At 43.6% G+C, this 23,680-nt stretch overlaps 1 protein-coding gene and 1 pseudogene across 1 annotated transcript in view; both read left to right on the top strand.

The window, feature by feature from the left end:
• Nucleotides 1-23,680, top strand: part of LOC137334066 (copine-9-like) — a 346,820-nt gene that overhangs the window by 20,231 nt on the left and 302,909 nt on the right. The window lies entirely within an intron of this gene.
• LOC137334441 (U2 spliceosomal RNA) lies at nt 20,844-21,017 on the top strand (annotated as a pseudogene).

Raw genomic sequence — 23,680 nt, 5'->3', positions numbered from 1 at the left:
CTGGCGTCCCCCCAGCTGCATGACTTCGCAAGAGTCCTTGTGATCTTGAAAGCTGTCAATCGGTTTATAAGTGCAGATGTTTTCATTGTAAAGGTTTTGATATTCCAGGTATAATTAGTGTATTTGTATGGAGAACTCAAAGCTCATATTGCAGGCTGCCACTGAAGTTGAAAAATGTGGGAGAGAGGCCTTGATAAATTAGGAAAAGTACAAAATGTTTAAACCTTATTCTAGCAAATTAGTGGAGTATGTTCTATTTTGGATCACAGCTAGCAAGGCTACTGCAGTGTTCAAGTAGGGTTAAGGCTTCGCCACAAAGGATCATTTGTCTGAAGCCTGCCTTGTGCAGACTGCAATACCTACCCAGCGGTTAGCTAACAATTCTTCTCATGCTTTGTCAGCTCAGTGCATGGAGGGGGGATTGTTTTGTGTTGGATTCCCTGTTCTGTTCCTTGCACTGTCTTGGGTAAGTCAGAGCCCAGTGTTCTTACAGCATAGATGGAACACATCCACAACCTGATGTTTTCAATGATGTGGATTGTAATGTTACATATGCTGGAGTATTTGCTTGATTATGTCTGAGGTGGGAGATGGGGAGACATTTTGCAGTTTTCTCTTCTTGGAAATTTTACTTGTCTCCATCTGGAAATTAAATAACTTGGAGGTGAGTCCATAACAGCTGGCTTCTGATATGGTGAAATTCCTACAGTAGTGAAGCTGTACTGTGGCAAACAGGGTTTCACTGTACAAGCAATGACTAGATTCATCATACCAACTAATTCTTGTTTAATCAGATCACCAAATATCAATTTCCACAGGATCAGTTTTCTCTGTCAAACTGGATAAACTATGTAAAGTATTTATTCAGTTTTCTGTTATTTGACAGCAGGGTTGCAAAGTGATGTATAAACAACACAGGAAATTTAGGTGGAAGTTGCGCACCTTAAAAATGCTTTCCCTGAGTTTCCTAGTGCTCTCGAGCCTTCCCGCGTTCTGACCATTGAGTCCCCACGGGCTTTATTTGCATTATGTCAGAGTTAGAGCCAGTGGAGTAGCAGCTGCGAGTTTCCTGGGTTTGCACTGCTAATGCTCTCTGGGTAAGTTAGACTGAGTTATATGAAACACAGCAGCTGCCAGAATCAACTGATACTGGTGGAAGGAAGTGAGGAGCTCCTGACACAGAAGAGTCCGGAGATTTTGAACACAGATTTCTGCAGCTGGGAAACACTTTTTTAAAGGTTTTTTTTTGCTATTCTGCCTATAAATACCTGGACTTGCTTCTCACAGGGGCAGACTACCGGACCGCATTCCCTGCACCCTCTATCCACAGTCGGGGTTCTCAGGAGCAGGTTTGGCAATCCCTATGGGCATACTCTTCTATGACATTATCATGCACCACAGGATGAAGCAAAGGAGACTCAGGCAGTATATACTGCAAGAAGCATCACAGTTAGTGTCAACACTGAAATTTTATCTTCTGCGGAACAAAGTTTACTTTTGACACCAAAGCCATATGTCCTTCACTCCCTCTTTCAGGTGAAGGGACATTCCCTCAAACCACTACCAGCCCTACTAAATTACAACACATTAGCCCTTTTTGCCCCACATGACCATTCCAATCATCATTACCTGAGTGAGGACATCAGCAGCACATAAGTGCACCCTTTCCTGTATGAGTGTAACTCCATGAATAAAAAAGGGCGATGTTAGTCCACATTCTATTTTAATGCAATGAACTATAAAGTGTACACAAGCCAAACCTACTCTTTCTTAACACTGTGCTCCCCCTGGGTGCTTACACATGCCTTTTGTTACCTATTCTCGTGCTTCTTCTAGATGCCACCCAAGGGCCAGGATTGTGGGAGGTGGTTGGCTCCTCGATAATAGCTCATGGGTCTGAGGTGGCCCTCACCGTATGGCAGCTTGCTCCCGGCAGGGAAGCGCTGCTGGCTGCTCCTCTGGAGCTAGCTCCTGGGCAGCTTGGTCTTATCTCCCATGTTGTACTGAAGTGAAAGAGCCAAATACTGTTCCTTTTCTTACCTGCCTGTTCCCCCCAATCTGCTGCTGAAGAGCGCAGGCTGAACTGTCTTCTCAAAGGCTGCACAGGAGTTTCCATGTACTTCAACTGCATCTTACATGAGTTTTATGCCAGTGACTGCACCGGGTGGGAAATGCAAATGAGCAGACCTAGGAAACCCGCGTGGACCAACGGATGCAAATTTAAAGTTGCAACAGCAGCATAACTCTCTTCCAGGAAATTCTAGGCCAGCAATTATAATGGGCCAACTTTCAAGTACCAGAAGCAATCCTGCTGAGATTATTTCAGTTAGGGCACTGTTGAAACAAACCATCAGCATCCGTAAATATGTATATATATATATATATATATATACACATAGGTACATTTAAATATGAAATGAGTTCCTGATAGAAACAGAGATGTACTAACATAGAAAGAGATTGGAAATGAAGTTGAAGAAGAGTGCAGTGAGAGAAGGAGTATGAGACACCATGTTGGCAAGATCCATTTTGTTTCCAATGAGTGCCATTATATCAAAATTCAACTGTAGCCTAAGGCTTGCCAAACGCTATGATCGAACCTCGATGTCATGCATGAGTTAGCGAACTAAATGAATCTTACAGATGAGCTGCCAGAATTTCATATTTTCCCATTTCCATCACCGAGAACAGATGATGAAAACAGTTAGATTCTCAAGGACTATTCTTGGCAGATTTTACATTGAAAGCTTAAAATACTGGAAGAGGAATAGAAATAGTACACGTGTCTCCCCAAAGTAACCCAAGCCAGTGATTTTAATGTAATTCTTGATGATGAAAATACCAGTAAATGTCACTGAAGAATCTAGTGACATTTGAACTAACTTTCAAGATTAAAAAAATGTGTGCTTCTGTCCCTCTTTGGCCATTAACATCTTGTGTTCTGAAAAAGAGAGAGAGATTTATGAGGAAGATCTGGTTAACCATGATCCATTTCTATGTTTCTTAAAACCTATCTAATTGACCAAGCTTTTGGCCACGTGTCCTAATATCTCCCTATGTGACTTGATGTAAAATTTCGTCTGATTGTGCTCCTGTGAAGTGCCTTGGGACATTTTACTATGTTAAAGGCTCTATATAAATTCAAGTTGTTGTTGTTTGTTTCTGTTTTGTATGATGAAAGTGTTATTGATCGGGGGAACAGGATTGACTGATTGCAGTTGAGGCGTGAGGAGATGCTTTTAGCTATCCATCTTCCCTGTGGGGGAACTGGATGGTCTGAGCTCAGCATCTCCTTCCGCTACTCACCCCCCCATCCACCCCTCATCCGACAGCATAGCTGAGATGATGTTGAAATTGCAGGAGAGAGGTTTAGCATAATATTGTTCAATAGTGCAGCATGCGGACAATGCAGTCGCCCATTTCATAATTACTAAAAAACAGATTAAAGGGATGAAGAGTGCAAGGGCTGATTCCATGATCCAATGGTCCCAGTAGTGGAGAGAGTGGGGAGAGGGAGATGGATTGTGGAATCACCCCTACTGTCCCTTCACCTCTGGGATCTGGGTTCAGATCCTGCCCAGACTGATGAGATGAAAGTCCTCCTTGACAGTTATAAGGGTCACAAGTGAAATTAATTATGCAATCCCAGCCCAGTTCGTAGTGGGTGTGAATCCACAGCATTAAACTGCTCATTATGATTCAACACTAAGGGAGTAACATTTTTCCTATCAAAAATGTTGCCCAAATAAATCCGTGTGATTTCACTAAACTGGATGCCTGTGTTCAAACTGGATGCCTGTGTCCAGCGGTGTGCCTCAGGGATCGGTGCTGGGTCCGCTGTTATTTGTTATTTATATTAATGATTTGGATGAGAATTTAGGAGGCATGGTTAGTAAGTTTGCAGATGACACCAAGATTGGTGGCATTGTGGACAGTGAAGAAGGTTATCTAGGATTGCAACGGGATCTTGATAAATTGGGCCAGTGGGCCGATGAATGGCAGATGGAGTTTAATTTAGATAAATGTGATGTGATGCATTTTGGTAGATCAAATCGGGCCAGGACCTACTCCGTTAATGGTAGGGCGTTGGGGAGAGTTATAGAACAAAGAGATCTAGGAGTACAGATTCATAGCTCCTTGAAAGTGGAGTCACAGGTGGATAGGGTGGTGAAGAAGGCATTCAGCATGCTTGGTTTCATTGGTCAGAACATTGAATGCAGGAGTTGGGATGTCTTGTTGAAGTTGTACAGGGCATTGGTGAGGCCACACTTGGAGTACTGTGTACAGTTCTGGTCACCCTATTATAGAAAGGATATTATTAAACTAGAAAGAGTGCAGAAAAGATTTACTAGGATGCTACCGGGACTTGATGGTTTGACTTACAGGGAGAGGTTAGACAGACTGGGACTTTTTTCCCTGGAGAGTAGGAGGTTAAGGGGTGATCTTATCGAAGTCTATAAAATAATGAGGGGCATAGATAAGGTCGATAGTCAAAATCTTTTCCCAAAGGTAGGGGAGTCTATAACGAGGGGGCACAGATTTAAGGTGAGAGGGGAGAGATACAAAAGGATCCAGAGGGGCAATTTTTTCACTCAAAGGGTGGTGAGTGTCTGGAACGAGCTGCCAGAGGCAGTAGTAGAGGCGGGTACAATTTTGTCTTTTAAAAAGCATTTGGACAGTTACATGGGGAAGATGGGTATCGAGGGATATGGGCCAAGTGCAGGCAATTGGGACTAGCTTAGTGGTATAAACTGGGCGACATGGACATGTTGGGCCGAAGGGCCTGTTTCCATGTTGTAACTTCTATGATTCTATGATTCTATAATTATCAAGAGGACAAATTTCACCCCCAAATTAGCAATATCACCCAAAGGCACCACAAATTGAGGGGACATTTGATCTTTTTGGTGTGTGGAATGAAGTTGTTAACTTGGCAATAAAGAATGTGTTTATGATTTTATTACACTGAGCACCCAGAGGAAATCTTTCCTCAAGGATGGTTGGTTTGGATGAATGGAAATCTTCACACTGGCATGGCAACTGATGCTCGCCTGATGTTGTAGCAGGAAGCTGATTGGGGCAGAACAGAGATAGCTTCCCTCTGCATCTGTCCCAAGCTGTACCTGACCTGAACATGCTGAAATGTCTGTTTTTCAGTAAAATTAATGATCCACCAGCAGAATCACAGAAACTTGCATTCAAGGTCATTAAATGATGAACTGCACTGGTTTATCACTAACGGCCTTAACAAGACCTTAATAAGTAAAAGTCTGTTTTTTATCCTTCACTTTTCAGTAGATTTTCTTTGAGCCTCTCTTGGAGCGGGATGAATCCTCGGAGCAGTGCTAGCACTTTGTACTCTCATCTTTTCTTTTACTAAAATGAACAAAGAAAGGAATGTCAAAAGTAGTAAATATTCACTTTCCCAACATTGACATCCTTTACATTAATGAGCACAAAATACAATTTGAAGAAAAAAATCAGAAGGCCTTTGTTGTATGTTTTGATATAATCCAAATTACACAACATAAAGTTTTGCTTTGGGTCCTGTGTTTGAGGAAGTGCAGAGATTTAGAGGGGGGAGGATGACCTTTGGTTAAGGGTCATTGGTCACTCTTTCATAGGAACATAAGAACGGCAGTAGGCCATTCAGCTCCTCAAGCCTGTTCTGCATTTCCCTTCAAATTGTATTCTTAGAACCCTGCTTCCCAGAACGTACAACGAGGTCAGTGCAAACTTAACATCATTGTCAACTTCAAGTCAATAAAATGCTCCCAAAATATCTTTATTCATATCCAGCAATAAAAGCAGTTTGTGAGGAAGTCAGTTTGAGATCATTATGAAATTTGGTGTTCAACATGATAAAGTAAAATTGTTTTGACATGCGTAAGATTATAAATGGCCACAGTGGGAGTCTAGTTGATAGCTGTTACGAAACATATTGGTTGGGAAAGGATTCAATTAAATTAATAAACAAAACATTATAGGATGCAAAACTATTAGTGAATTGTCCCCAAAGCCTGGGGCTACAAAGTGTTAAACTGCATGTCAGGCAGACAGATTCAGTTGAGAGGAAATTAGATTTGTAGGGACTGGCTGAGATAGGGAGTTTGCAGTTACTGTACTGGCAGAGATAGAATTGGGTGAATTTGGCAGTTTGGAGTTACAGACTGATGTGGATGGACTGATGCAGGCACATCAAAGTACAGCAGCAATCACTGGGACAGACCAATTGAGGCAGACCAATTGAATGTCAGAGTCTCAGGCCGTAGTATGTTAAACTTGCAAATTTCTAGGCAGTAAGAGATGCTCTTCAAATTGTGTTACCAGGTTGTTGAAATACGAACCTTCCAGTCATTGGAAATGTTTTGGCTTTCAGAAACAGAATAACCCATTGCTCTGTAATATATACATAGGCCCCGATATTTGCGGGAAGTGTGTGGGGGAAGTCAAAAACGGCCAAAGAACCCGGCAAGGCCAGGGGCGTGGAGGTCCTGCCAAACATAACGGCAGGATCTCATTCTAATTTTTTGGATCCTTTTCCCACCCGGCAGCTGGCCAAATTGACAGCCTGGCCGGCAGCCGGGAGGGAAAACCAGTGACAGGAGGCCACAGACTTGGACCCTTAGGGAAGGTCCCCAATAATTGTGAGAGGGGGAAGGTCAGATATCGCGGCTTGGGGGTAAAGAGGACATCGAGGCTGGAGGGGGGGGTGGCGAGAGGCCGCGATCAGGAGTGGGGTGGCTGAAGGCTTCCTTGAGGGGCTAGGGGGAGTACTCCTGCTCCTCCTGCCCCACAAGGAGTGCTATAAAAGGCACTTACCTTCTGAAGTCGGCAGCTCCCACCTCCCTTTCACTGCTAGGTTTCTCGACTCTTGGGAAACCCGCTCAGCAGTTGTGAATTTTAAATCGGGCTCACAATTGCACTGTGGGACTCCGATTGAAATATGTTAATGAAGTGACCCGCCTCTCCAAGGTGTGACACTCAGACACCACGATATCTGCCACCGTAAAAACAGCAACGTGCGCGTGCGCGGCGGGTTAGGGTCGCATTTCACGGTTTGACGGTTTAACCTCCGAACATCTCCCGCCCGTCGTGGGGGGAGTTAATATCCATTATTTCTAAACTGCTAGAGAGCAGAGATAAAAAGTCAAACTATAAGGGGATCTTTTAGATGATCCTGTTAAACATTCAGGTCCTGCTTCACAATCAACATTCTAGCTGTTATGATGTGTCTTACTTTTACAATTACCATCTCTCAACTACTTCTGCATAAAAGAAAACAGTATTAACATTAATATATTTGGATATAGTTTATGCAACAAGGAAGAACAAGGATCAGAAAAAGGGGCCAGAATTATCATGATAATGATTTAGGACTAAATTACAGGCCAAGATGTGTAAAATTGTGATATAAAGGCACTGTTCTTAATTGATTATTAAACTTATCCTGTTGATCTTTTGTTGCCCCCTGCCTGTTCTGCTTTGTAAGTCCGTCCAAATGTCTGTCATTGTTAACCTCTGGTGTCAATACATGTAAAACCTATAGAGCACGTCAGCTACTCTAAAGAACTCAAGGTGAACAAGTCAAATTGTTACATGTTCTAACTGATGTGTCCTGACACAGGTGAAGCCACTGTAAGTACTGAAATGAGTTTGGGAAAGAATCCCCGCCTTTAAATAATACTTAGGAAAAAGGAAAACAGATGGTTCGTGAGATCAGTGATAATAGAGATAAAATAAATAGCACCTTTGACACCCTCAAGATGTCCCAAATCACTTCACTTTTGGAGAGTAGTCACTGTTGTTTTGTAGGCAAGGTATGGTATAAGAAAGAGACAAGTGGTGCAGACTAAAAAATATATTTTTTAACAGGGTGAAGCAAGTACTGTTTGCAGTAAGGCAAATGTTTATGAAGTTGGCCCTAATTGTGAAGCACAATAAGACTTTGAGAAATTGTACTGAGCTCCAGTGAGCAAGTCACAGATTCTCCATGTCCTAAAGGATGTCCCAACAACTCCGATTAAGCAAGCAAAAGAAAGAAAGACTTGTATTTATGGAGCGCCTTTCACGACCTCAGGATATCCCAAAGCGCTTTACAGCCAATGAAGTACTTTTGAAATGTAGTCACTGTTGTAATATAGGAAATGCAGCAGCCAATTTGCGCACAGCAAGGTCCCACAAACAGCAATGTGATGATGACCAGATAATCTGTTTCAGTAATGTCGGTTGAGGGGTAAATGTTGGTCAAGACAATTCCCCTGCGAAATAGTGCCACGGCATCTTTTACATCCACCTGAGAGGGCAGACGAGACCTCAGTTTAACATCTCAGCCAAAAAACACCACCTCTAACAATGCAGCACTCCCTCAGTACCGTAATGGGGTGTCAGCCTAGATTATTTGCTTAAGCATCTGGAGTGGGACTTGAACTCACATCTCAGAGGCAAGTGTGCTACCACTGAGCCAAGGCTCAGATAAATATGTTTGTGAACATCTGCATTTAAGGGACAACAAAGCAACAACACTGTCTGGGAAAGATATCTACAGGCAGGGAAAGTGGTGTGTGTAATTTTGCTTTGTTGTTGATAATCTTTATAGGCTTTTTGGATTGATTCAGAATACTGAAGTGCAGCTGCAGCATCCCTTGTATTCCTGCCATAAACATGAAGGTCTGGCTTAAGTACTCAAAACTCTTGTGGTGCTATTCTCATCATGACCTTGACATCTCTGCTGTGTTGGAGAGGATGAACTCTGGCAAGGACTAGGCCAATCTCAACGATGCAATCATTCCACATTGGTTTGCGCTGTATGTATTCCTTGTTGCCGTGGGTTTTCTCTGCAATTTGCCAGGCAGGGCAACAGTATTCTTTCACTAGGTAAATAAAGGCTTTACAGAAGAATGAAGTTGCTGACAATGACGAGTGGGGCTGAGTTGCTTGAGGATTCCCACTCCTTCAGCTTTCCCAGCCTTCTCTGCCACCTGTTTGGCCCAATATAGATTGATGTGATTACCAAATCAGCAAGTTGAATGTTGGAGCTCAGCCTCTTTGCAGAACAGAGGCAGATGGGCAACATCATGGTCAGTTTTTAGCTGGACACTGCTAAAGATAATGCACTGTTGTGCACTTGTCCACACCCGTTTACACCTACCTATAATGCTTTGTAGAACGTCTAGCAGATAGAGAGTTATTCATTCTGTAGATAGTGTCATCTACAGAGAGACTAACACCACTTTTGATTAAACCCCTGGGAGGAAGATAACAGAGTAAGGCCAAGTACATTGTCCATAGGTGTTATAAGAATCCATAGACCATTCATCACAACCTAATGTTTATATCCTTTGCAAAAGTTGTGTATCCATTTTAACAATTCACCAGAAATACCACAGGAGGCAAACTTTTCACTGAGTCAAGTGCACTGACCCATTGAAGGAGAAGGCTGCCTGTGGCTTTGGAGCAGTGAGACCTAGTAGTCATGGCTAGTCACCTGAAAAGATGGATGTTCAAGAAACATCGCATCTACGTGCCCAGGCTCTGATATTCGTCTCCGAGGATGTGCGGCAACTGGCAGGCGTTACTCCAGAGTCCAGAGCCCTCATTGGCAGAAAAATCAGGGAAGCTTTTTGTTCATTCCAGATACCAACGGAGTGTGTGACAGCTTCATTGGAATCTGCAGAAGCTCCCGTCCCCCAGCTAAGAAGCGGAGAGTGGCAAGTTGGTTCCCACCACTCCATAGAAGCACAGACTGCAGCTCTGGTATCAACAGGGGACAGATTAGGTAATACTTTCAGTATCGGCTTCTGGTCCCGGGGTGCTAGGATACAGGCTGCTGGCTGTCAGGGCTTTTAGGATCTGATTGTTGCCAATAGACCAGCCACCCTACTGATCATAGCCAATGGCAATGGCTGAAGGTGACCCGCCTGAGGCTGCAGTCTCTCAGGACAGCAGCACATGCCAGGCATCTGGCCTTCCCCTTCATATCACCACATCAGTGGCCCATAGGATGTGACACCAGGCTGCCCAGGCACAAGCTCCAAGATGCAGCCAGTACTGGCTTCCTCCTAAGAGCAAGCTGCCATGAAAGGATGGCCACTTTAGTCCCATGACCCTTTTGAAGCACAGGAGCAGTCAACCTGCTGCCAAGATACTGGCCCTCAGGTTTCACCTAGGAGAAGCATCAGAGAAAGAAAGGTACGTTTAACCACCCAGGGGAGACACGGTGTCAGGAGAGAACAGGCTGGCTTATGTTCACTTTGGAGTTTGTTGCATTGTTCTGCTTTGTTATTCGTGGAGATTACAATCCTACAGGAAAGGATGCACTTCATTTGTGCTAACATTCAATCAGGGGATTATTATTGGCATCGTTGAGTAGGGGAAAAGAGGTCTAAATAGTTCTGATGTTCTAGGATGGAGACTGGATTGAATAATTAGTCCTTTATTTGAAGGTGAGGGAGAAGGATATAAGACAGTAATGACCAAGGTAGATCATATTAAACAGAAGAGAAAACTTCAGTGATCAGTGTTGCTCTGATGCCCCTTGCAGCAATCACTGAGTGATGGTCATTCTGATACTCCCCTCCACGTACTGCTGCTTCCAAAGCAACCAGGGACACCTCCACAGAAGTGTCCATTTCCAGGCCTTTTTGGATGGTGAAGCTGTGCAAGGCCCAGCAGGTTACAATAACGCAGAACACATGAGCTGGAGCTTAGAGTAGACACCCCCCCACACCTGTCAAGGCAGCGAAAGCGCTCTGTTAAGACTCCGATGGTCCTCTTAGCTGCTCTGGTAGAGGCGTGTGCCTCATTGTAGCACTCCTCTGCTGCTGTTCACATAATTCTTAATGGGGTCATTATCCATGGGAGCAGGGGTGCGCCTTGCCACCCACAAGACATCTGGTGACGTGATTTACTTCCTTGAAGAGCTCAGGGAATTCCGAATTCTGAAGGACGAATGCATTGTGACAACTTCCAGCAAATCTTATGTTGATGTGCAGGATCCTTTGGGTGTTGTCACACACAATCTGTACATGCAGAGAGTGGAAGCCCTTACTGTTGAGGAATTTGAGGGGGTTAACTGTGGGAGCTCGCAAAACTATGTGGGTGCTATCTGTTGTTATCTTAGGAAAGCCAGCAACTCCATAAAACTGGCTGGCCTTATCTTGCTGCTGCTTTGAAATGATGCCAAAGTTATGAATTCCCCAGTTCTCCTGAAAGGTGCATGAGTACCTGGTGACTACATGCCTGTACTGCACCCTGGCTGATATAATAAAAGTCCCCCATGATTGCCTGAACCGACCCAGTGCCATTAAAGTTGAGGGCAGTTGTCACTTTCATAGCCACATCAACAGGTATGTCCATAGGGAATGACATACCTGATCCCACGAAGCCTTCACTGTGGGTGGGAGGGAAGGGGATCAAAACCTCCCAATGGTCTCACACTCCCACAGACAGTCATTAGCAAGTCCAAGGCTGTCTATGTTCAACCCAAAAACAACCAAATGGCTCCAAAAAGTCATTTTCAGCTGCAGTAATTACTACTCAAAATTCACCAGTCTTCACAGACAAAAACTCCTCACTTCCGCAAGTCTCAGCTGGTCCTTGCATCAACTGAGCCTTGTATTTCTCATTCTAACTCAACCCAAATGCTTTGCGAGCATGAATTCAGGGCTGCATTGCCACTGGCCCTCATTATAATAAATTCAAATTAGGTGCGTGGGGAAATTGCAGAAAGGCCAAATGGCATTAGGAGATTTGGGATGGATGGATTTTGGGGTGGAAAACCGGGAGGAAATAGCTTCTGCCCCCATTAATGGCCTGAGAAATGAGTTGTCCCGATTTAATGCTGAAGGACCACTGAAAACAGCGTGGAGTTTCAGGACCCCAGCCTTTGCTTTCCATCATTTTCTGGGGCTGGTTGAGAAACCTGGTCTGTAGGTTGTCGCCGGTCTGGAAGCCTTTGTACATTGTAATTTGTGTCATTGAATCGTCCCATTCAGATCACTGCTTTCCTACAGCTTCTCATCCATACTTTTGGCAGGAAAACATCTGCATCCATTAAATTTCTTTTAAAAATAGAACAGTTTGTATTTGCAAAGATTGCAGTAGACTTGCAAGTGTGTAGCAGTGTCTTTGTTTCTTTGAATGGTGTTGCTGTGCGTGTTTCTTTAAGTAGAAGCTATGTCTTCCTGCAGGGAGAATTGCCATGCATTCTGAAGCTGTGCTTGTTAAAGGATTAATGATAGTTAGCGAGATGAATAATGGCTCCAGCTGGTCCCAAGTGAATTTGGACAGCAGCAGTAGAAATTTTGGACAATAAAGTGAATACTGTTCCTTACAAAAAACCCTCAGGAGTCAGATGTATTTAAAGCCCTTTCAGTCCTTTTACTACAGAGAGTAAAACCACAGAATAAAGTATGAGACTGGTGCGAAGGATGAAACGTGTCAGGATTGGAAAAATGTTCTAGTTCATTGTTTTCGTGATCTACATCAAAAAATGAACTCTCTCTTTTTAAAAGTATCCCGTAGGCCCTGTCACATGGTCCAGCATATCTTTCAGTTCAACATCATAAATCTTCAGGTCTGACACTATAAATCCAATGTGTCTTCAGGTCCTGTGCCATGAAATCGATAACATCTTTTGTCCTATGTCACCTGCCACTACTTTTATCTTCCAAAGGTATCAGAAACCCCCCAAGTCAAACAAGCTAACTGCCAGATTGTCCATAATGATAAGTAAACCAATTTTATAAGAAACTCAACCATCTTGTATATAATACATAGTATCATAGTATGTTACAGCACAGAAGGAAGCCATTCGGCCTGTGCTAGCTCTTTAAAAGAGCTATCCAATTAGTCCCATTCCCCTGCTCTTTCCCCATAGCCCTGTAAATTTTTTCCTTTCAAGTATTTATCCAATTCCCTTTTGAAAGTTATTATTGAATCTGCCTCCACCACCCTTTCAGGCAGTGCATTCCAGATCATAACAACTCGCTGCGTAAAAAAATATTTCCTCATGTCGCCTCTAGTTCTTTTGCCAATCACCTTAAATTTGTGACCTCTGGTTACCGACCCTTCTACCACTGGAAACAGTTTCTCCTGATTTACTCTATCAAAACCGTTCATGATTTTGAACACCTCTATCACCTCGATACATTATCGATGGCTTGAAATGGATGTGAAGCAGGAATTGATTTATGTCCTTGTGGTTTTTGGTGCAATGTGAAGCATATTGTTGCTTAATTCAGTGAGCAGTATCAATTATCCTTTTATATTTAAAAGCAGTTGAGGCCTATCATTTGAAAATTCAGACTGTAGTTGATTGAGCCAAAGAGTATTACTGCTGCATTCAGGGAAAGATGGGCATGTTCTCCATGATTAGATATGTGCATAACAGCCAAGCTCAAGAGTGGACACTGCTCAGCTCTCCTGAGTTGAGAACAAGCTGTGCTCTTTCCTAGGAATATTGAAGTAATATTTCTTTGTAGCTTAGCTTTATTTTTGTTTTTTTAGCATCTCAACCTCTGCTGTTTCAGTTTCAAAATATACAGATTGCAGTCCCCGGGCCATTCAACAAAACTAGGATAAGTGTCATAAATCCTTCTCACTTGTTCTTCCATAAATCCTTTGCACTTGTTCTTCGCAGAGTCTTAACTGAACTGACTATATCAATATTTTCACATATGCTCAGTAGTGAGACTACGTCACAAGATATGACAACAAAAACATTTGGCTTGAATTTGCCATCTTTTGACTAGTGAGAAGTGGTAAATTAACGTGGGCAACATGTTTACTTAGCAGTGAAGGGAAATCCAAAAGTCAGAATGAATCTCAACAGTAATATTAGCTCCAATGTTAAAATCATTATCAATAAATTTTTTTAAAAGTAGGTGGTAGGATGCAGACTCTTTCCTCATTCTCCACATGGCAAGCACTCAATCTAGGACACCCCATGAGAAAGATGAGAGATTGGGAGTCAGAGGGAGAGTGAACCTCGCTGTCACAATTTTTTAGTTTTTTGCACTAGATATTCTCTCAGGTACAGTGAAATTTGGTCAGTCCAGCAACTGGATCTTGTGTCCTCTATAATCCGGTGTGCACCCTTTTCTGCCCAATATCCAGCTAACTGACAGCATGACTAAGGGATCGTAACAGAGAATCCTCACTCCATATACTGGCACTGAAATGTCACACGTTCTGCCAAGTGGGTTTTCTCTGGAAGGTGGACTGAAAAGCACTATTGAGACAGACACAGCTTTAAACCAACCCCTTCTTATTTTAATTAAAATACATGAATGAACAGCATACAGATTTCACAATGAGATAGCCAATTTCCAATGCTCCTCAGTTATGGAAAATAATAACGATGCCACTTTACTATCTGTCCACTTTCGCAGCTAAGTTATTCCAGGCTGGTTGGTATAGATCTTTTCAGAATGCAAGCAAATTTCTGATGAGAGACAGAGACTGACAAAGACTGACTTCTCTGTCCCCTGCCGTTTGGAATACACTTTCAGATAAAGCAAGTGGAGGCAAAATCCCTGGAATCTGTGAAATGAGGGATTCAGTCCACTGAGCTGTCAATCAACATTACAATCCTTTGATATGTGGGCACAAGGCTCACAAACATGTAAATTAGCTAAGACCCCATAGAATGAAACAATGCTTGGCTTCTCTGTCATCCACTCACAATGATCTGGAGTCTTTTTTTTTCAAAAAATATACTTTATTCATAAAATTTGTAGCAAAAACATACAATGCAGTTGTCATATCACATTCCAAACATACGCAATACATAATTGTACATAATTACAGTTCATGACACTCTGAGGTGTCTCATTGCTTTATACTCAATACAGATTATTGATTACAGATTCATTACAGGTACATTACAGATTCATTACAGCAATTTGAATTTTACATTCTGCCCGGGGGGGGGTTTTCCCTGATTGGAACCCCTCGGTATACAATGGTGGGAAGGCTCTAAATGGTTGCCTTTCCCCACAGAGCCTTTGCGGCGGCTGCACCTAGCTTCAGTGCGTCCCTGAGCACATAGTCCTGGATCTTGGAATGTGCCAGTCTGCAACACTCGGTCGAGGACAGCTCCGTGCACTAGAAGACCAGCAGGTTTCGGGCAGACCAAAGGGCGTCTTTCACCGAGTTAATGGTCTTCCAGCAGCAGTTGATGTCTGTCTCGGTGTGCGTACCCGGGAACAGCCCGTAGAGCACAGAGTCCTGTGTTACGGAACTGCTCGGGACGAACCTGGACAGATACCACTGCATCTCTCTCCAGACCTTCTTGTAAAGGCGCATTCCAGAAGGAGATGGGTGACGGTTTCGTCTGCACCGCAGCCTCCTCGGGGACAGCGCGCGGTGGCGCTGAGAGTCCGGGAGTGCATGAAGGATCTGACAGGAAGGGCCCTTCTCACCACCAGCCAAGCTATGTCTTGGTGCTTGTTTGAAAGTTCTGACGATGAGGCGTTCTGCCAAATGACATTGACAGTCTGCTCGGGGAACCAACTGACAGGATCCATCATCTCCTTTTCCCACAGGGTCTCGAGGACATTACGTGCGGACCACTTACTGATCGCCTTGTGGTCAAAAGTATTTTTTTGCATAAACTTTACGACGAGGGTCAGGTGGGGCGGAACGGTCCAACTGGACGGAATGTTCCGTGGCAGTGTGGCCAGGCCCATCCTCAGCACGTAGTGACATTTTGTGTTTTCGTACCAAGGGTCCGCACAAAGCTTGATGCAGCCGCACACGAAAGTGGCCATCAGGATGAGGGCCACGTTGGGCACGCCTTTCTCCCCTTTCTCCAGAGATTTGTACATCATGTCCCTGCGGACACGGTCCATTTTTAATCTCCAGATAAAGCGGAAGATGGCTCGGGTGACTGTCACGGCGCAGGAGTGAGGTATGGGCCAGACCTGTGCCAAGTACAGCAACACCGAGAGCACCTCGCACCTGATGACCAGGTTTTTGCCCACGATCGAGAGGGATCGTCGATCCCACAGTCTCAGTTTCTGCCTCACCTTGGAAATACGCTCCTTCCAGTTCTTGGTGCACGCCCCGGCCCCCCCAAACCAGATCCCTAGCACCTTCAGGTAATCCGATCTGACGGTGAAGGGGACAAAGGATCGGTCGGTCCAGTTCCCAAAGAACATGGCCTCGCTCTTGGTGCGATTTACCCTGGCTCCTGAGGCCAGCTCAAACTGGTCGCAGATGCTCATCAATCTGCGGACCGACAGCTGATCCGAGCAAAAAACGGCGACGTCGTCCATGTGCAGGGAGGCCTTGACCTGAGTGCCTCCGCTGCCTGGGATCGTCACCCCTCTTATGCCCGCATCCCTCCTGATGGACTCGGCAAAGGGTTCGATGCAGCACACGAACAAGAAGGAGGAGAGAGGACAGCCCTGCCTGACTCCAGATTTGATCGGGAAGCTTTCTGATTCCCACCTGTTGATTGAAACTGCGCTACTGATGTTTGTGTAGAGCAGTTGGATCCAATTGCGGATTCCCTCCCCAAACCCCATTTTGGAGATCACGTCCATCATGTACATGTGGGATATTCTGTCAAAGGCCTTCTCCTGGTCCAGGCTGATCAGGCAGGTATTCACCCCTCATTCCTGTACGTTGGCGATCGTGTCCCTGAGTAGCACCAGGCTATCAGAGATCTTCCTGCCGGGAACGTCACAGGTCTGATCGGGGTGAATCACCACCTCCAGGCTGACTTGACCCAATTGGCGATGACCTTGGACAGAATTGTATAGTCCACGTTAAGTAGTGAGATGGGTCGCCAATTTTTGATTTCTTCCCTCTCCCCCTTCCGCTTGTAGATGAGGGTGATGATGCCTTTCCGCATGGAGTCTGACATGCTGCCTGCCAGGAGCATACCCCCGTACACTTCCAGCAGGTCTGGGCCAATCCAGTCCCACAGAGCCGAGTACAACTCCACCGGTAAGCCGTCGCTTCCGGGGGTCCTGCTCTTCTCAAAGGAACGGACGGCCTTTGTCAGTTCGTCCAGCGTTAGCGGTTGATCCAGACTGTCCCGCTTGCTATCGTCTAGAACCTCCGTGATAGATGACAAGAAGGATTGGGAGGCCGCGCTGTCTGTGGGCTTCGCGTCGTACAGTCTGGCACAAAAGGATTTGCAGATCCTCAGTATGTCGGGCAGCGAGGACGTGACCGAGCCGTCCTCTTCCTTCAGGCTGCTGATCACAGAGCTCTCTCTGTGCACCTTTTGGAAGAAGAAACGCGAGCAAGTCTCGTCCTGCTCCACGGAGCGGACTCTGGACCGGAAAATGATCTTGGAGGCCTCGAAGGCAAAGAGCGAAGCTTGCTGGTCCTTCACCTCTCTGAGTTCCTCCCCGACATCGATCCCCATCGACTGCAGCAGGAGAAGATTCTGCATGCTTTTCTGGAGTCGGGATGTTTCCCTCTGCCTCTCTCTCGCCTTGTGAACACCTTTGAGGATGAAGAACCTCTTGATGTTCGCCTTGATGGCTTCCCACCAGTACACTGGGGAGTCAAAGAGGGGCTTTACGGTTCTTCAACCTTTGTAATCCCTCTTCAGTTCCTCAATGTTTCCCGGGGTCAACAGTTTCATGTTCAGCTTCCATGTCCCCCTGCCCACTCTCTGATTGTCCTGTAGGTGACGGTGGTCAGGAGGAGGCAGTGGTCAGAGAAGAACACCGGTGTGACTTTGGTGGATCTGACCTTGAGCTTCGGGGACACAAACAGGAAGTCTGTCCTGGAACGGACGGACCCGTCTGGTCTGGACCAGGTGTATTGATGCGCCGCTCCGTCTGCAGGGTTGCTGAAGACGTCAGCTTGGTCTGGAATCTTTGACATTATACACAGTGACTCCAACTTTATTCATTAATTAGCCCTCCAAATCACCATGGTAACCAGCCTGATCTTCGGCCTATAGGTTATTGTTGGGAAAAAAATGTTGAATTTAACATTACTGAACTATTATAAATTAAGAAATCCACTTTAGGCAACACAGGTAGAATCCAAATTGTTACACTTGCCCACTCTCATTCACCTCTTTGCTGCCAGTTACAGAAGGACATTGGTAAAGGCCTAGCAATCAATCATTGTCTTGTACCATTTAATCATGAAACAATGCCTAGCTTGGGGGCTCCTAAAATGGTGGAGAAACATTGAATATAAAAGATATGGAAATAAAATTATTCCTCTAAAAAGCAAGAACAAACTAGCCAATCATGGAACACCATGGATGAATAAAGAGATAAGGGTAAAATTGAAACTGAAGAAAAAGGCATTCTCTAAGTACATAGACAATTAAGGAGAGGATGACAAAAGGGAATACGAAGAGGTTAGGAAGGATGTCAAAAAAACATATAGGAAAGCAAAGAGGAACTACAAAATTAAATTATCAAGGAATATAAAAAGAAATAGTAAAGTATTCCACAAGCACACAAATAACAAAAGAAAAATCAGAACAGGGATTGGGCCACTAGGGATGCACAAGATAAACATGCAGGTAATGAGAGCGAAATGGCAGAAATATTGAATAGTTACTTTGCCTCAGTATTTACCAGGGAGACTAACAAGGGGGGGGGGGGTGACATTAGAAGAAGAGATCAAAAAAGATATAAGAACATTTAAGATGGAAAGGGGGGAGATAATTGATAAACTACTCAAACTTAGAGAGGATAAAACCCCTGGTCTGGATGGATTGCACCCACGAATATTAAAAGAAGTTAGGGAGGAGATGGCAGAGGCACCATTACATATATATAAAAATTAATTAGAAAAAGGAACAATGCTGTAGGTCAGGCAGACAGCTAATGTTATTCCTATACTTAAAAAGGAGATAGAACAAGTCCAGGGAACTATAGACCAGCTAGCTTAACGTCGGTGGTAGAAAAGATAATGGAATCTTTACTCAAAGATGTGATAGAAAAACATCTAGAGAATGAAAGTATAATAAAGAATAGTCAGCATGGATTTCAGATTGGAAAGTCATGCTTGACCAACCTTATTGAATTCTTTGAAGAAATAACAGAAAGAGTAGACAAGTGTAATGTAGTAGATGTAATGTATTTGGATTTTCAAAAGGCCTTTGATAAGTTACCGCATTCTAGACTCATGACTAAGGTCAGAGCATGTGGAGTCAGATAGCAGAATGGATAGCAAGTTGGCCACAAAACAGAAAACAGAGAGTAGGGTCAGACTGGCAAAAGGTGGGAATTGGTGTTCCACAGGGATTGGTCCTGGGACCACTGTTATTCACAATTTACATTAACGATTTGGATTCGGGAATCAGAAGTACAATTTCAAAATTTGTAGACGACACCAAATTGGGGGTGTAGTTAATACAAAGGAAAAATGTGTCAAAATGCAAGAGGACATTAATAAACTTGCAGAATGGGCGTGTAATTGGCAAATGAATTTCAGTATAGATAAGTGACATGGTGCGTTTTGGTAGGAAGAATAAGGAGGCCACATACTGCTTGGATAATAAGAGTCTAAATGAGATAGAGGAGCAAAGGGATCTAGGGGTACAGATACTCAAATCACTAAAAGTAGTGACACAGTTTAATAAGGCCATAAAAAAGGCAAATCAAGCACTGGGGTTCATTTGTAAAGGGCTAGAATTGAAAAGCAGAGAAGTTATATTAAACTTGTATAGAACCTTGATTAGACCACACTTAGAGTACTGCGCACAGTTCTGGTCTCCATATTATAGAAAGGATAGAATCATAGAATGGTTACAGCCACAGAAGGAGGCCATTCGGCCCATTGAGCCCATGCCGGCTGTTTGTAAGAGCAATCCAGTTAGTCCCATTCCCCCGCTCTTGCCCCATAGCCCTGCAAATTATTTCCCTTCAAGAATTTATCCAATTCCTTTTTGAATTGAATTGAATATGCTTAAACCACCCTTTCAGGCAGCGCATTCCAGATCATAACCACTCACTACGTAAAAAAGTTTCCCCTCATGTCGCCTTTGGTTCTTTTGCCAACCACCTTAAATCTGTGTCCTCTGGTTTCTCTTTATTTACTTTATCTAGCAGACTGTCAATGTCATTTGGCAGAACGCCACATCGCCAGAGCTTTCAAACAAGCACCAAGACCTAGCTTGGCTGGTGGTGAGAAGAGCCCTTCCCGTCAGATCCTTCATGTACTCCCGGACTCTCAGCACCACCGCACGCTGTCCCAGAGGAGGCTGCGGTGGAGACGAGACCGTCACCCATCTCCTTCTGGAATGCGCCTTTGCAAAGAAGGTCTGGAGAGAGATGCAGTGGTATCTGTCCAGGTTCGTCCCGAGCAGTTCCGTAACACAGGTTTCTGTGCTCTATGGGCTGTTCCCGGGGACGCACACTGAGACGGACATCAGCAGCGGCTGGAAGACCATTAACTCGGTGAAAGACGCCCTTTGGTCTGCCCGAAACCTGCTGGTCTTCCAGCACAAGGAGCTGTCCTCGACCGAGTGTTGCAGACTGGCACATTCCAAGGTCCAGGACTACGTGCTGAGGGACGCACTGAGGATGGGTGCGGCCGCCGCAAAGGCTCTGTGGGGAAAGGCAACCGTTTAGAGCCTTCCCGCCATTGTATACCGAGGGGCTGCAATCAGGGAAAAACCCCCTCGGGCAGAATGTAAAATTCAAAATTGATGTAATGTGCCCGCAATAAATCTGCAATGAATCTGTAATGAATCACCTGTATTGATTGTGATGCAATGAGGCACCCTAGAGTGTCATGAACTGTAATGATGTCCAATGTGTTTCATTGAACTGTACTTGATGTAACCTGCAAATTGCATAATCGATATTGGAATGTGATATGAGAACTGCTGCAAATTTTATGAATAAAGTATATTTTTTGGAAAAAAAAAATCTGTTCTTATCAGTTTAATATCTGATACGTCCCCTATCTGGGGACCATATATTAAATTGATTTTTGGAACAGGGAGATGGAATAGGGGCTTGCTCCGTCCACTCCACGCATCGACCCAGTATTGCAGTGTCTCTGGGAACGGTGCAGCTCCCTGTGGGGAGATATTCAAAAGGAAAAACAGCTCTTTCCCAGCGTCTCTGTCTGTGTGTGTGTGTGTGTGTGTGTATTATTACTGAGAATAAAGCTGATATATTACACTTAAAAAAAACTCCTTTTGAAATGGTTTGTTAGGCTCAGTGACGGAACCTAAAACAGGAACTGCCTGTTTATCAAGAGAGTCTTGGTCTGTTCTACTCAGCACTGGCTGAAGAGTTTACGGATAATTGGGCCATTGAGAAATGAGTCACTCAACAAATATGCATTTGCAGAGTTCCCTGTGAAGTGTTGGCAGAGATTAAGGATTTTTTTATTTGTTAGTTGGTCAGGTGGTAGCTTTTGAACAGTGGGAATTATCATTGTTACACATTATGTGCTTATAATTAAGACAAGTGGCAGTGCAACATTTAAAAATATAAATATATTTTAACTCTTTGACTGCAGCAGCAATTTCAGCAGCATAATCCCTTTGTAGGGTATTGAAGACTTTGAACTGAGAAACATATCTTTTTCAGTATTATTCCATAATATGCAGCGTTAGAAATTAATGTAAAATTATTTTTGTAGACAATATATTACAGACTAAAGGAGGTGTCTGACTGTTATGACCTTATCTTGAGGAGGGAGTCTTACTCCTTGGGCTCCTTTTGAAAACCTTTAAAGAGGGATTCTGACAAACAGGAACCCTTTCTTAAAGGGGTACAGTTTTCATGAAAAATCACAAATTTGTACTAATGGACATGATGTCACACACAGTCAACAGGTTTCATCTTGACATAAATGATTCAGTGCTTTTCTGGCTCTTCTCAGGCTCTTCTCACAATCTAACAACAAAATAAAATGTTGTCAAACATTTCTTCATGAAGGCAGTGTCCCTTTAAAGAGAGAATTTCACCATTGAAACGAGGTAGGTCAACATCTTAACCCTTTTCAAAGAGACAGCCTCATTACCAGTTACTTAGCCCAGCAGTATGAAGTAGCTATATTAACACATACCCTTCAATTTACATAATGTGTGTCATGACTCAGCGGTAGCCTTCTTGCCTTGGAGTCAGAAGGTCATGGGTTCAGGCTCCACTCTAGAGACTTGATGTGGAGATGCCGGTGATGGACTGGGGTTGACAATTGTAAACAATTTTACAACACCAAGTTATAGTCCAGCAATTTTATTTTAAATTCACAAGCTTTCGGAGGCTTCCCCCTTCGTCAGGTGAACTATGTGAAATGAAGTCCTCGAAATGAAATCGCATTTATAATTCACAGAACAATGCTTGGTGAGTACAGACAGTTTTTTCAACTGCCCGTTGCCAAGGCAATCAGTGTGCAGACAGACAGGTGTTACCTGCCAGGTCTCACAGAATATACAAATCACCAAAAAAAAACAACAAACAAAAAAAAACAGAGATAGAGAGGTAGAAACATAGAAAAGACAGCAAAAGACAGTTGCTGTCTTTTCTATGTTTCTACCTCTCTATCTCTGTTTTTTTTTGTTTGTTGTTTTTTTTTGGTGATTTGTATATTCTGTGAGATCTAGAGACTTGAACACATAATCTAGGCTAACATTTTAGTGTAGTACTGAGGGAGTGCTGTACTGTCGGAGATATTGTCTTTTGAATGAGATGTTAAATTGAAGCCCCATATACCCTCTCAGCTGGATGTAAAAAGTCCCATGACACTATTTGAAGAAGAGCAGAGGAGTTCTTCAAGTATCCTGGCCAACATTTCTCCCTCAACCAACATTATTAAAAAGATTATTTGGTCATTTATCTCATTGCTGATTTTTGGGACCTTGCTGTGCGCAAATTGGCTGCTGCATTTCTCTATATTACAACAGCGACTACACTTTAAAAGTACTTTATTGCCAGTAAATCATTTTGGAATGTTCTGAGGTCATGGAAGGTGCTATATAAATGCAACTTCTTTCTTAATCCCTGGATTTCCTTTGGTTGATGATGTTTTCCAGTTGCATTACGTCAGCTCTCTCTCTCTCATTTGATCAGTTCCCTTTGCTGATTTTGTTTTTTAAACAGAAATAAGCGGAAGACAAAATTATGCTACAGTTGCTAAGTGTTAAAAAGTGCCTCTACTGGTGAGACCACCTTCTTTGAAAGAGGTCTTGATGGCAAGAGTTCACCTTTGAAAGGTATAGTACTTTGCTGTGGGAAGCTGAGTAGCATTTTAATTTGTTAAAAAGGTAAAATTAAGAGACTTATTAAAACAAGAGATGGATGGGATGATTTTTCAAATGCAATTGAAAATGAGGGCAAACTCCTAAAAATAGGTGGGGATTGTAAATGATAATATTCAGTAGAATCCAGATTCACACATCCTTGATCAAAGTACAGCCTGATCTAAGTATGGAATTCCATTGGACAAAATCACTTTCCATTCATGTCCATTATATAGAATAGTGATGGACGAGTTAACTTCCCATTTATATCCTCTGGATAGAATTGCTGGTTGAATTATAATGGCCTGGAATTTGCACTGAGTGGCAAACGAAATTCGCTTGCCGTTCATTAGTTATAATCTCACCCACAAACTATTTGTGAGCTTTTGGGCAGCAACTTGCTTCAATGGTGAGCTGCAAAAAGTTCAGCGCCCTTTCCAGGGCTTCTGTCAGCTGTGAGAGTGGGGAAAGGATCGCGCTCTCCCCTTA

This window comes from Heptranchias perlo, chromosome 17, assembly GCF_035084215.1.
Source record: "Heptranchias perlo isolate sHepPer1 chromosome 17, sHepPer1.hap1, whole genome shotgun sequence".
Lineage (NCBI taxonomy): Eukaryota > Metazoa > Chordata > Chondrichthyes > Hexanchiformes > Hexanchidae > Heptranchias > Heptranchias perlo.
The sequence above is the reverse complement of the archived record's forward strand: the minus strand, read 5'-3'. Positions and strand labels throughout refer to the sequence as shown.